The sequence below is a fragment of the Triticum dicoccoides genome, chromosome 2B (assembly GCF_002162155.2).
Source record: "Triticum dicoccoides isolate Atlit2015 ecotype Zavitan chromosome 2B, WEW_v2.0, whole genome shotgun sequence".
Lineage (NCBI taxonomy): Eukaryota > Viridiplantae > Streptophyta > Magnoliopsida > Poales > Poaceae > Triticum > Triticum dicoccoides.
In genome coordinates this window covers 177,190,219-177,202,133 of record NC_041383.1, presented here as the reverse complement: position 1 = coordinate 177,202,133, position 11,915 = coordinate 177,190,219, and the positions used below count along the sequence as shown (strand labels likewise).

Sequence of the window (11,915 nt, the reverse complement as noted above, 5' to 3'; positions counted from 1 at the left end):
TTCTAATATTATTTTATGGAAAGTGTATTTTTTAATATAATATTTTCAGGATATATCAAAGTATAAATGAAGGTAAAGAAAAGAACGAAACAAAAACATGCAAACAAACAAATGAGCGAGGCCGTGGCCTCCCGCGCGACTGGGCTGGCCTATTTAGCAAGAATCCTTTTCGAAGGAGCACGCTAGGTCTCGCTTTAAGCAAGACTAGTAAGATGCCCGTGCGTTGCACGGAAAACCAGGATGCATTGATACAGGAGTAGTTTGTTTGACAAAATATGTGGAGGGTCCTCTCAACTATTAAAAATATCCATATCTTCTTCGGATATTCAGTTATGTTGCTGAGCTCATAAGTATCAGGGGTATAGTGAATACAAATGAAAATAGGCAAGCACGTTCAAGTATTTTATCTGTATGCAAAATTGATGAAATGTAGCACACAGCTAGAACAGTCCAACATGTTTGTTTCCGAAACATTAAGACTTCATTGAATTTTATTGCAATTATTTGAGCTCAGGAGCCAAGTTCATATCTCATCTTTCATCTTCTATTTCCGCAGTAATCGGGTAAATGATTAGAAGGTACATAGATTAAAGTCTAATGGGTAAGGACACTATTGTTGCTCTAGCCCCTTCCCTTCCCTATCTGGATCCTACTCCACGGCTGTAAGAAAACACAACTTTTCCTTAAAAAAGACTTTACGCAACTTTCTCCAGTAAAAGCTTCACCTCTGTCATGCTTGCTCTGTAGTTGCACTTCAACGTCTCCTAACTCATACTCTTTGTATTGTCAAGAAAAAACTCCACGCTTCGTCAACTCCTCCAGATACTTATAATTGTGCATCAAGCCTGTAACCTTTGCATGAATAATTACAACATATACAAAAATATAACAGTTGTAATGATGGCCATATGTTGCATCTCTTTCTACACGGGCTTTTCTCTCGACCTTGTGTTGCCTCCCCTGTGCACATGGTGTCCCATCTCACAATCGTAGATACATGTTGTGAATTAGTAACAATTCTTGTTTCACATATCAGATGGATATTACAAAGTTGCAACTTATTTCTACATTTCACTGTCAATTAGCACATCCAGGCACAAATCTTCTGCAAGTGGATGCTCACTGTAAATTAACAACATATTTGAGTTGCGGTTTGAACTTCTAACTGCAATTGCAAGCTAAAAATTGAATTGCATAGCAAACAGACCTTTTCTCGGCATACATCACATTTTCATGTATCCGTACAAATTCTGACTCAAGCTGTAGCTTGAACATTATCTTTGCAGGGCTCAAGCGACTCCTGACCATCCACAGCTTGAAAGACTAATTCACAAGGAGGAAGACTGAAAGTACTTGTACTGATCTACACATATGTTTACAAGATTATATGGCGTATATTATCTCTGCTGCTGTCGATGTCAACATCAAGGTATGTGTTAGCAAAAAAGATCCTTTAGATGAGATCATGGAACCCTAGAGATAGGTGAACATATAGTCCAAAATCGAGTACTGAACACCCAGTATTTTCTGCAATTTGAGCTCAGTATTTAGATGTTTGGCTGGAACTACAACTTGTGGAATTGCTAAGCTGAACGACTAACAACATATCAGAATTGTCATTGTGAAACGCAATTTATTGAGCTTAGATATACAAACAAATGCTCAACGTACAGAAGGCAATGCTTCTTGCAGGCAACCTTTGCTGTATATAATATATCATTAGATTGCTGTTTAATAGAACAAACTTTCAGCCTCTTCTTACATTACATAAAGCAAGATTTGGCTGTAACGCCATGAAAACCAGTCACCTACTGCCTGGTACTTAAGCCAAGAACTCTGTGCTTAGTAAGATCAGGATCTTTTGGCAATTTTTTTTTTGCATATTTCAGTTATCCTAAAAACAATCACATGCTGATTCTTATGCTTATTATAATTACCTTCCTTGGTGAGAAATACTTTTTAAAATGCAATATTGCTTATAAGATCAAGCATAATCGTTTTTTGAAAATGCAATAGTATTTTCTCGCAAGTTAAACTATCCTGCAAAACAGACACCAAATCACTTCAGTATAAACACAAAAATGAATTGAAAGCAATGATCACCTCACATTCAACGATTGCCGTGGTCATTCAGGTTGATGCCAGAGGAGAGGCACTGAAGGAATGCACGCCAGCGGGCGCATCAGACTCCTTACATTGGCTTCGCAATTGCAAGACATGCGAGCGTTGGAGCCGATAACTACAAAATTTGAAAGATAAGACGATTGTGCTGATGCCAGATCTCCGAAATTACCAGGACGACGAGCATTTTCCAATACATATTATCATATCCATCGTTAATAGAACTGCTCCTTTCCTTGGAACAGCTGTAGAAGACAAAATAATATATTATGTTACCTTTCTTCCAAGGATTCAACATTGCTCATTGTGTGCCAGTATATTAGGCACACCAAACTTAAATGAGAAGATAAATGGCAGCAATGAATATATCGAAAAAACATATATACTATAGCTTGAGAACACATTTATAAATGGTTCCAGGACAAACAAGAACGAAGTAGACGTGTTTGACTGAACACTTTGCTACATATGCACAGGGAACATGAATTTGTGTACATACAACACCACCACGAATCTACAAATAGGCCATGGAATCATTTGTCAACCATAAGTATGCCCTTCTTTTAGTTGTTTGCTTAGAACATATGTGAAAAACAATATTGGCTCTGAAGATCTCGCCTCATCTATCTTCTGACCTAAAAGGGCATCAGACAATCACTACTTAAACATAACGGCCTGTAGTATACCAGTCCCATGGGAAAACGGGTAGCCAAGTAGCTTAACAAAAAACAAGCAAGGAGATTCACCTCCAGATTGGCGTGACGAGCGTGTGGCTCTTGAGGTGTAGTGCAAGCAGCTTGAGTCCCATCTGCCTACCCATTTGATTTATATTGGACTGCAACTCTGCAAGACTGGCTTCTAGAGAGTTCGACCTGGACGCACGAATTGAACTCTGGGTAACAAAAAAAATGAATTTTGGAGGCGGCACGGGTGGGAGGGATGAGGATTGGGAAGGACCTAGCCAAGCATAGCACCTCCACATGGGGCGCTTCAGTGACAGTGGGGAAGGAGGAGGAGGAGTATGCGGAAACGCCGCCGCCAAGGAAGCAACACATAGCCGGCGGCGGTCAGCGGCAGGAGACGGGACAGGGGGTGGAGGAGATGGCGAGGAGGAGGGGGTGTGGAGATGTTGGGCGCTGGGACTAATGCGCAGAGGAGGGGGCAGGAGATGTGTCGCCGGCATGCTTGCCGAGGTCGGCATCGGAGAAGATGGGGATGGGGTGGAAGAGATGGTGACGAGAGGGCCATGGTGTTGGTGGGCCGTGTGGCTGAGAGGATGCATGAGAGGTTCCGGGGGCACACGGCGTCAACGGGAGCCACCGCGCCAGATCGGTTCCAGCGCTGCCGGCGGCATGCCTTTCCTGAGATGATTGGATAAGGTGGGCGTGGGGAAGAGATGGGGGCCATGGGGCTGAACGGGAAAGGCAGGGGGTTATCTGCAAATATGTGACGGAAGTGGCGGGCGTCTATTTGCAAAATTGACCAGATTTCATCGTGTCCGTTAGATCAGATCGATCGGACGGTTGTGAATGCACGATGACAGACACACCATCACCACCAACTCAGCTTTTTATAGTAGTAGAGACATAGCGGTGCATTCTGGTTATTTTGCCATCGGTTTTGGGAAGGTTCTTTTTTAATATATGTTTTATCTTTTTTTTCCTTGTATCTTCTTTGTTTTTTCCATTTTCTTTCTGTTTTACCTTTTTATAGTTTTTTTTCCTTTTTCAAGTTTGCTTTCCCTTTTATTTGTTTATACAGACATATTTTAAATTCCTTAATAGTTTTTGAAATCATGAACATTTTTTGGTATTATGAATATGATCTTGAAATCGAGTACCTTTTACAAAAAATCACGAGTATTTTTTGTAGAAAACTCGAACATTTTATAAATTCATAAACTTTTTTATTTGAAAGTATGAACATTTTTTGTAACTCTTGAACGTTTCTTTGAATCGACTAACATTTGTGTAAAGTTTGGGAACAATTTTTTTAACTTCACGAATATTTGTTTACCATTTGTGTAATAAGCGAATTGTTTTTGAATCGATGACCATTTTTTGTAATTTTTTAATATTTATTTCTTTATATGAACATTTTGAAAAACTCATGAACATTTCCTGAAGTCACGAACATTTTTTAATGCACAAACTTATTTTGAAAATAATTATTTTTAATTTCTGATACATTTTGTCAAAATCATGACTTTTTTAAATATGCGCATATTTTATGATTTCCCGAACATTTTTTGAAATCATAATTTTTTTTATGAATCCACAAACATTCTATGATTTCCCAGACTTTTCTTTTCAATTTTTTATTTTTTAAAAATTCCCTAACATCTAACGGACGTAAGGCCTATACAAGATTGTTCCATCAATATCATAGTCATAATATAAATATTGTAATTTAATTGCTACACAACTGTAATTTGTTGATCAAAATACATTTGTCTTGTTTGCGGAGATGCATTTAATGGAGCTATGGCCCCAGGTTTTATTTTTATCACTTAAAAACAACCATCATTAGTTTGCTTTATTGTTGTTCTATTTTATTTATTTTATTAATTTAACAATACCAACCATACCATATGTTTGACCCATGTAACTAGTAGGAACAAGAAAAGTAACAACCTTATTGAATCATTAGACACAAGTTTATTTTGTGTGTTGTATGTAGATATTGATCACTAGTTGTTGCAGAGGTATTTCTACTGGTTTGATAAATCTTGATTCTTAATCAAGAGAAATACTTATTACTAGTTTATATCACCCTTACACTTGGGGTTACCCAACCACTCCTATGAGAGAGCAAGCAGCAACGGACTGGATCAACTCTACGAATCACGTGTGAGGGCTCCTTGCAACAACCAACTGGTCTGGACTCTACGCTAGGGGCTCCTCGCAACTATACACTCACACATCACACATACTAAGAACGGGTGAAGGAAGGAGAGAGAGAGTAATGTAGGTGTATTGACCGATCGTGGTATCCTACATTACCCGTGCGCACAACGACTCGCACATATGCAGGTTTGTCGCACCACGCGCACACGTGCAGGGTGGCGAGAGACTCACATCGATCGATCGGGCCTGCAAACTACCGTGCATGAGCAACAATCAATCAATCGAGTCCTGCACCGATCATTCGGGTTCAGTAATGCGAAGGGCTTGATCGTTCTCACACGCGTGCATACGAGAGAATGCGCAAACCACCCTCCCGACCACCCCATCGTATATCGTGTGAGGCGGAGAAATCTCCAAAAAATTCTCGTTCTTACTTCTATCAGGATTTTTTTACGTCATGGAATGCCCAAAAAAACGTCATGTAGGCGCGTTGTTGGCCCGTCTAGGATGAAAAGCCCATTTTCTGTCATACCTTTTTTGCTGAAATTTAGTCTATTTTGTGCATCCCAATAACTATTTCAGAAATTCCTAATAAATCCTAGAGGCCCACTCAGCCCATTTGTGCAAGGCAAGGAATACTACTAAAATTTAGTCCCACATTGCTAGTTTAGTGGGAGTTGGACCTCCTTATAAGGAAGGTTCTTTCCCTACTTGTATGAGCATGAGAACAAGAGGGACATCCACGCGCGCTCCTCCTCCTCCGCCCGCCTCGCCGCGACGCGGGTTGCGGGAATGAGCCGATGTCTAATTTTTGCCACGCACTACGGGTATACGAAAGGTCACTTGGGAGCTGAAAAGTTTTTGCGGTAGTGGATAATGAATACGAACTGCGCACCTCTTCGCGTGCTGCCTGTTCACTTCGTCTCCCTCCGTTGCTTCACCTCCCTTCGCAGCTTGTTCGCATCCCTCTCCTGTGCCTATATAAGAGAGGTCGCTCCTCTCCAGAGAGACACATCAGAAGGTCCTCTTCCTCTCGTCACACAGTTCCAATCTCTGCGATGCTGCTGTCTTCCTCATCCCGGCGTGCACCGCGAGTCGGGACAGTAGGCCTCCGAAACCGCACCTTTTGAGTCCTGTACGGGAGAAGGGTGATAAGGTTTTTGGGGAACGCTCTGCGCGACTACTGGCTTCTTTGTCACGGACGCCCCGGACTCCGACGACTACTTCCCCGACGACGACTACTTCCCCGACGTCGACGACCTCCTCGACGACATGGCAGGCGAGGACACCGACCCCAAGTCCAACGCTTCTGCTGCTACTGTGTCGTACGTGTTCTTCTCCTTTCTGTTACAAGTCCTGCTACAGTTCTTGGCTCTAGTTGCTGCCCTACGTATGTTAGGTTCTATGTCGTATAAGCAACTTCATCTAGTGTCTATTCTCGATGTGTTTAGCTCAAGTTCATTTATGCAGACGATGTTTACCTTCTCTCTGTCAGATTGCATGACTTGCTTTATATTTGCTATTTTAGTCATGTTTTATCTAGTATTTCTGTTAGCAAAAATTATTTGGTAAATTGCTCACATTTCCAACAATCCAAAAACCTTATTATAGGCAATTTATCCAAAGTGGTTTTGCTGCTTCCATGAGACCTCCTATGTTTCAGGGTATCCACTATAAGAGGTGGCGCGTGAGAGCAGTCTTATGGTTTCAAACCATGAGTTGCTATGACGCCACTCTTGGAAAACCTGAAGGAGAGCAAGATGCCCAACAGGCACAAGCTTTTCAGAAAATAGATACCTTGTTTAAGGCTGCTCTCTTGAGTGTTCTTGGTGAGAACATAGTTGATGCTTATGCGTCAATTGATAATGGAAAAGATATGTGGGATGCACTCGAGGCCAAGTTTGGGGTCTCGGATGCTGGCACTGAGTTGTACATCATGGAGCAATTCTATGACTACAGGATGACTAAAGAGCGCTCCGTGGTTGAGCAAGCTCATGAGATACAATCATTTGCTAGAGAACTTGAGCACTTCAATTGTATCCTACCGGACAAGTTTATTGCCGGAGGTATCATCACTAAGCTTCCTCCCTCATGGAGGAACTTTGCTACCTCACTGAAGCATAAGAGGCAGGAGTTTTCCGTTCCGGATCTCATTGGTACTCTTGATGTGGAAGAAAAGACGAAAGCAAAGGACAACCATGCTCGAGGTATTGAGGGAGGATCTAGTGCCAATCCGGTACAGAAGAAAAACTTCCAGTCCCACAAGTTCAAGAACAAGGGCAAGCTTGATGGTAAAGCAAAGTTTGATGGGAAGAACAAGGCTGTGCAGGACATGAACTTCAAGAAGAAGAATGACAAGAAGAAAGGTGTTTGTCATGTGTGTGGGGATCCTGATCATTGGGCTCCAAGTTGCCCTAATCGCTATGACAAGCGTCATCCTGGGAAAGGCGGCAAGACCGCTAATGTTGTCATTGGAGACACTGACATGAAGGATGTTGGGTATGGTATATTTCCCACTATTCTTTCAGTATGTCATTCTCCTGATTGGTTGATTGACACGGGTGCTAATGTGCATGTATGCTGTGATATTTCCATGTTTTCGTCTTATCAGACCGCAGGGACTTCAACCATGCTAATGGGCAACGGTTCAAGTGCTTCTGTTCGTGGTGTTGGCACAGTCGGTCTGAAGTTTACTTCGGGGAAGATCGTGCGGCTGAAGAACATGCATTATGTCCCCTCTGTCAATAAAAATCTTATTAGCGGATCTCTTCTGTGTAGAGATGGCTATAAGCTTGTCTTTGAGTCGAATAAATTTGTAATATCCAAGTATGGAACCTTTGTTGGTAAAGACTATGAGTCAGGAGGCCTGTTTCGTTTATCCTTATCAGACATTTGCAATAAAGTTGTTAATCATATTTGCAACAATAGTGAATTAAACGTGTGGCATTCACGTCTTTGTCATGTTAACTTTGGTTGCATGTCGCGACTAGCAAAGTTGAACTTAATCCCTAGTTTCACCACTGTCAAGGGATCTAAAGGTCAAGTGTGTGTGCAAGCTAAGCAACCTCGTAAGTCTCACGTGACTGCGGAGACGAGAAATCTTGCACCACTAGAACTTATACATTCAGATCTATGTGAAATGAATGGTGTTTTGACAAAAGGTGGAAAGAAATATTTCATGACGTTAATTGACGACTCCACTAGATACTGTCGTGTGTATCTTCTGAAATCTAACTTTTTCAAGATCTATAAAGCTGAAGTGGAAAACCAACTTGATCGAAAAATCAAGAGGCTTAGGTCCGACCGTGGTAGAGAGTATTTTTCCAATGAATTTGATGCTTTTTGTGCTGGTATAATCCATGAGAGGACGCCTCCCTACTCACCTCAGTCAAATGGGGTGGCCGAAAGAAAGAACCGTACTCTAATTGATTTGGTTAACGCCATGTTAGACACATCGGGTCTCTCCAAGGCATAGGGGGGGAGGCGATATTGACATCATGTCATGTCCTAAATCGAGTCCCCACAAAGAACAAAGAGATAACTCCATTCGAGGAATGAGAGAAGAAAAGATTAAAACTCTCTCATCTGCGAACATGGGGTTGTTTGGCGAAAGTCAATATTCCAATTCCAAAGAAGCGGAAGCTTGGACCAAAGACTGTGGATTGTGTTTTCTTGGGATATGCTTTTCAAGCATTGGCTATAAATTCTTGGTTGTAAAATCTGAGGTACCTGACATGCATGTCGGTACGATCATGGAGTCGAATGATGCGACTTTCTTTGAAGATATCTTTCCCATGAAGGATATGGTTACCTCATCTAATCAGGAGATGCCTAGTTCATCGAATCAGGAACCAGTTACAATTACCAAACCTGCCATTCCGATGGAACACTTTGAAAGTCCTGTGGAGGAGAACAATGAAGTTCCTACTAGGAGCAAGAGACAGAGGACAGCAAAGTCCTTTGGTGATGATTTTCTTGTGTATCTCATAGATGATACTCCTAGTTCTATTTCGGAGGCCTATGCATCGGAAGATGCTGACTACTGGAAGGAAGCGGTTCGTAGCGAGTTGGATTCCATCTTGGCGAATGAAACTTGGGAGATAACTGATCGTCATTATGGGTGCAAACCTATAGGATGCAAATGGGTATTCAAGAAGAAGCTTAGGCCTGATGGTACTATCGAAAAGTATAAGGCTCGGCTCGTGGCTAAGGGTTATACCCAAAAGGAAGGTGAAGACTTCTTTGATACTTACTCACCTGTGGCTCGACTGACCACTATTCGAGTTCTACTTTCACTAGCTGCCTCACATGGTCTTCTCGTTCATCAAATGGATGTTAAGACTACTTTCCTAAATGGAGAGTTGGATGAGGAAATTTATATGGAACAACCAGATGGGTTTGTAATAGATGGTCAGGAAGGGAAAGTGTGCAAGTTGCTGAAGTCTTTGTATGGACTCAAGCAAGCACCCAAACGGTGGCATGAGAAGTTCGAAAGAACTTTAACAGCTGCAGGCTTTGTTGTGAACGAAGCTGACAAATGTGTGTACTATCGCCATGGTGGGGGCGAGGGAGTTATGCTTTGCTTGTATGTTGATGACATACTGATTTTCGGAACAAATCTGAATGTTATTAAGGAAGTCAAGGATTTCCTATCTCGCTGTTTTGAGATGAAGGATTTAGGAGTGGCTGATGTCATTCTGAACATCAAGTTGTTGAGAGGCGATGATGGTGGGATTACATTGCTTCAATCTCACTATGTGGAAAAGATCTTGAGTCGCTTTGGCTACAGTGACTGCAAGCCCTCTCCAACACCATATGATGCTAGTGTGTTGCTTCGAAAGAATCGAAGAATTGCTAGAGACCAATTGAAATATTCTCAGATTATTGGCTCGCTTATGTACTTAGCCAGTGCTACAATACCTGACATCTCTTTTGCTGTCAGCAAACTGAGCCGGTTTGTCTCAAAACCAGGAGATGTGCATTGGAAAGCTCTAGAGAGAGTTTTGCGTTATTTGAAAGGCACTGCTAATTATGGAATTCACTACACTGGGCACGCAAAGGTGCTTGAAGGGTATAGTGACTCAAACTGGATCTCAGATGCTGATGAGATAAAGTCCACGAGCGGATATATATTCACTCATGGAGGTGGCGCTGTTTCTTGGAAGTCTTGCAAGCAGACCATCTTAACGAGGTCAACAATGGAAGCAGAACTCACAGCACTAGATACAGCTACGGTCGAAGCAGATTGGCTTCGGCGGCTCTTGAATGACTTGCCGGTTGTTGAGAAACCTGTACCGGGTATCCTTATGAACTGCGGCAATCAAACTGTGATCACGAAAGTGAACAGCTCAAAGGATAACATGAAGTCATCAAGACACGTTCAGAGAAGGTTAAAGTCTGTCAGAAAAATGAGAAACTCCGAAGTTATTACATTGGATTATATCCAAACGTCTAAAAATTTGGCAGATCCTTTCACTAAGGGTCTATCACGTAATGTGATAGATAATGCATCGAGGGAGATAGGTATGAGACCCACAATATGAGTTGTTCACAGTGGTAACCTATTCTTTGTGATCGGAGATCCCGTGAATTAGATGTGGAAGACAAGCTGTTGGTCAACTGGGAGGAGAGTATCCTTACTGTTAAAAATACCACTCCATGAAGATGCAATACTCTCCTAATCTGCATGGCAGGTTGATGTATATCTTAATGTGTTCTAAGTGGCTCTTTGAAGCAGAGATGTTGTCCTGCAGAACATCTTTTGAAGAACACACCTATATGAGTTTGATTGTCAAACGTCGCAATCTATGAGAGTAGGGTTCTCTCTAGTAAACTCATGAAAGGTCACGGAGTATGACGCATAAGCTCCACCCGCGGGGAAGACCCACGGTAGTCACGTATCGATCAAGGCTTTATGTGAAGCTAAATTCGCAGAAAACTTGCAGTTCAAGGCCCAGTCCACTGTTCAAGTTGCTTACTAGTGTAGCATAGAGTTCTAGGTGAAAGTTCAACTTAACAATCTCCACTGCAGTACCAGTATATAAAACAGTGTTTTGGAACGAAAGGCAAATTTCTGTGTGCCTCTGGGATCTGGTGGGGGATTGCTGGAATTTAGTCTATTTTGGGCTGTCCAATAAGTATTTCAAAAATTCTTAATAAATCCTAGAGGCCCACTCAGCCCATTTATGCAAGGCAAGGGATACTACTAAAGTTTAGTCCCACATTGCTAGTTTAGTGGGAGTTGGACCTCCTTATAAGGGAGGTTCTTTCCCTACTTGTATGAGCATGAGAACAAGAGGGACATCCACGCGCGCTCCTCCTTCACCGCCCGCCACGACGCGACGCGCCGCGCCGCGGGTTGCGGGAATGAGCCGAGTCGATGTCTAATTTTTGCCACGCACTATGGGTATACGAAAGGTCACTTGGGAGCTGAAAATTTTTTGCGGTAGTGGATAATGAATACAAACTGCGCGCCTCTTCGCGTGCTGCCTGTTCACTTCGTCTCCCTCCGTTGCTTCACCTCCCGCCACAGCCTGTTCGCGTCCCTCTCATGTGCCTATATAAGAGAGGTCGCTCGTCTCTAGAGAGACACATCAGAAGGTCCTCTTCCTCTCGCCACATAGTTCCAATCTCTGCGCTGCTGCTGTCTTCCTCATCCCGGCTTGTGGCGTGCACCGCGAGTCGGGACAGTAGGCCTCCAAAACCGCACCTTTTGAGTCCTGTACGGGAGAAGGGTGATAAGGTTTTTGGGGAGCGCTCTGCGCGACTACTGGCTTCTTCGTCACGGACGTCCCGGACTCCGACGACTACTTCCCGACGTCGACGACCTCCTCGACGACATGGCAGGCGAGGACACCGACCCCAAGTCCAACGCTTCTACTGTTGCTGTGCAGTACGTGTTCTTCTCCTTTCTGTTACAAGTCCTGCTACAGTTCTTGGCTCTAGTTG

At 42.7% G+C, this 11,915-nt stretch overlaps 1 long non-coding RNA gene across 5 annotated transcripts; it reads right to left on the bottom strand.

Annotated features, from left to right (window-relative positions):
• Positions 1-520: 520 nt before the first annotated feature.
• On the bottom strand, positions 521-3,527 carry LOC119362900. 5 transcript variants are annotated; one of them, XR_005173674.1, is made up of 3 exons: positions 2,868-3,527; positions 1,208-2,239; positions 521-1,122 (listed from the first exon to the last, which is right to left on the bottom strand). It is a non-coding gene; the product is annotated as an uncharacterized LOC119362900 (long non-coding RNA). The 5 variants fall into 5 exon arrangements; XR_005173678.1 differs by having other exon boundaries at positions 521-1,363; positions 2,104-2,239; XR_005173676.1 differs by having other exon boundaries at positions 521-2,040; positions 2,109-2,239.
• Between the last annotated feature and the right edge of the window lie 8,388 nt (positions 3,528-11,915).